Source organism: Enhydra lutris, unplaced genomic scaffold, assembly GCF_002288905.1.
Source record: "Enhydra lutris kenyoni isolate GAN:26980312 unplaced genomic scaffold, ASM228890v2 scaffoldscaffold3, whole genome shotgun sequence".
In the NCBI taxonomy this organism is placed as follows: Eukaryota; Metazoa; Chordata; class Mammalia; order Carnivora; family Mustelidae; genus Enhydra; species Enhydra lutris.
This window is the reverse complement of record NW_019154087.1, coordinates 87,044,938-87,047,606: the sequence shown is the minus strand read 5'-3', so window position 1 is coordinate 87,047,606 and position 2,669 is coordinate 87,044,938. Positions and strand designations below refer to the sequence as shown.

General features: G+C 43.3%; 1 pseudogene; it reads left to right on the top strand.

Annotated features, from left to right (window-relative positions):
- Window positions 1-873: 873 nt before the first annotated feature.
- On the top strand, window positions 874-1,947 carry LOC111153256 (annotated as a pseudogene).
- The last annotated feature ends 722 nt before the right edge of the window (window positions 1,948-2,669 follow it).

The following is a 2,669-nucleotide window of genomic DNA, read 5'->3' as shown; positions in this document are numbered from 1 at the left end:
CCCAGTTGGTATGAATGGAGACCCCATCTCCTTCTCACTTGTTTTAGGAGTTAAGCATCACACTTCATAGGTTTTAACCCCTTTGGCTCTTTCACAAGGCTTTAGCCACCTAAGAAATGTATATTATGTGTATAGCAGAGGCCAAAACACTGGTTTTATACTCAAAAACTCACACTCAAAGAAAGTAACTAAGCCCAGCTGGCTAGTGGCAGTCTGTGGCCAGGACACTGGCCTAGGGCCTCTTCCCAGCCTGTGTGCTTGTCTGACTCCATGTACCAAGTGAAGGCTGTGGTCCAAGCCTCGTCATCTACAAACTGAACGACCAAGGGAAATGTCACAATCCCTCTAGTCATCCCTTTCCTATTCTGTAAAGTGAGGATAACAATGTCCAGTTTGAAGCTTAAATGTATCCAATGTTTCTAGCATGAGACCTGTCATTTTATGTACTCAGTGGAAGTGTTACTAAAATACTTCCTGAAAAACTATAAGAAAAAAATGTCTCTTAAAAGAAAATTGGGAACACAAAGGAACCAGGAACTATGACCCAAGTTCTAACTCTGTCAGTTGAAGATGATTGCTTGGGGGCACTAGGATATGCCACTGTCCTGGGCAGAACAATGTTATCTGGGCAGAGAGGGCCACTGATAGAGTTACAATGCTCATTACATACACTAATGGGCCAAACTTAAATGTTAAAAAAAGAAAGTCAACTGAGTAAATTTTAAAAATTTATAGGATTTATTCAATGATTCATGAATTGGGTAGCATCCATCTAACAAATTAGAAAGGAGCTCCAAGCCTTTCCACACTACCCAAAGAGGGGTTCACATGGCGTTCCTTGTTCCTGTTGTAACTTAAAGGGAAGTTTTCACGATGTTCAGAGCCCTTGATGTCCGGCAAATGAAGAAGGAGGATGTCCTCAAATTTTTTGCAGCAGGAACCCACTTAGGTGGCTAGACCTCCAAACTGAACAGTATATCTACAATAGGAAAAGTGACGGCATCTACATCATATATCTGAGGAGAACCTGGGAGAAGCTTCTGCTGGCAGCTCATGCCATTGCTTCTGTTGAAAACCTGGCTGATGGGGCGCCTGGGTGGTTCAGTGGGTTAACTGCCTTCAGCTCAGGTCATGATCCCAGGGTCCTGGGATCCAGCCCTGCATCTGACTCCCTGCTCAGTGGAGTTCTTGCTTCTCCCTTTGCCTGTCGCTCCCCCTGCCTGTGCACTCTCTCTCTCTTTCTGTCAGATAAATAAATAAAATCTTTAAAAAAGAAAAGAAAAGAAAACCTGGCTGATGTCAGTGTCATATTATCCGGAAATTGTGGCCAGTGAGCTATGCTGAAGTGTGCTGCTGCTATTGGAGCCTCTCTTATCACTGGTCACTTCCCTCCTGGAAACTTCTAACCAGATCCAGGCAGCCTTCTGGAAGCCAAGACTTCTGGTGGTTACTGATCCTAGGACTGACCACTAGCCTCTCACAGAGGCCTCTTACATTAACCTGCCTATCACAGTTCTGTGTAACACAGACACCCCTGCACTATGTGGACATCCCCATCCTTTGCAGTAACAAGGAAGCTCAGTCAATGGGTCTGATGTGGTGGATGCTGACCTAGGAAATTCTGAGTGTGCATTTCCCATAAACACCCATAGGAAGTCATGCCTGATCTCTTCTACAGAGATTCTGAAGAGAGTGAAAAGGGAGAGCACATTGCTGCAGTGACCAAGGAGGAAATTCAGGGTGGATGGACTGCTTTAGCTCCTGAGCTGACTGCTTCTCAGTCTGAAGGCGTACAGGTGCCCTCTATGTCTTCAGTAGGTCTCTAATGAAGACTAGAGTACTCAGCCAGCCACTGAAGACTAGTCTGCAACTCCCATGGCTCAGGCCACTGAATGGGTAGGAACAACCACTAAGTGGGCTTCCATAAAGGTAACAAAACAGAAATAAGGTTGATGGAAAATAAAAAGTTCTTTAAAAAAGAAAAGAAAAGAACTCTGAGGAGATGTACAAAATGAATGGCTTTTATAGGCAGAAAGGAGAGGGACAAGGAAGTTAGACTGCCAAAGAATGGGCTGGTTGTGGCAAGGTCTCTTTCCTTTAAGGGATGGCAGGGCTCTATCACGCAGACTGTCTCACTAGTGCCAACAGTAATTCCTGATTGACTCACCTAAGATTCCATTTTTGGGAAAAGCTGAAACTGTAACTGAGTCTTGGTTTGGTGATGTAGAGCTTAGCATAAGTGACTCCCTTTGGGGCCTATTGTCTTATTTTTAACATAATGTAAACTTGTGAGTTAGAACTACTAACAGAAAGTCTAAGCCCTCCTCAGCCCCAGAGGCTACATAGCCTTGACATACTAAATTATCAATGAGACCAAAAGATTCTTTTTCTACCATATCTTCTCATGTATGATGTTGATGAGACCTAACAGAAATATTAGTAATTTAAAAAAATAACCAAAATATCTTGTGACTATCTTCTCCACCAAATAAAAGCTTGAAAGACACCTTGTCTGTCCTCTTCCCTGCTTAGCCCAGAACAGAATGCCTGTCCATGGTAGGTGCACAGTGGACATTCACCCAGTAGATGTTGAAGGAATTCATAAAACAGATCAAGTAGGACTAATCAAGATTCAATTGTTTGTTATTGGATATGTTGAGTAAAATTGC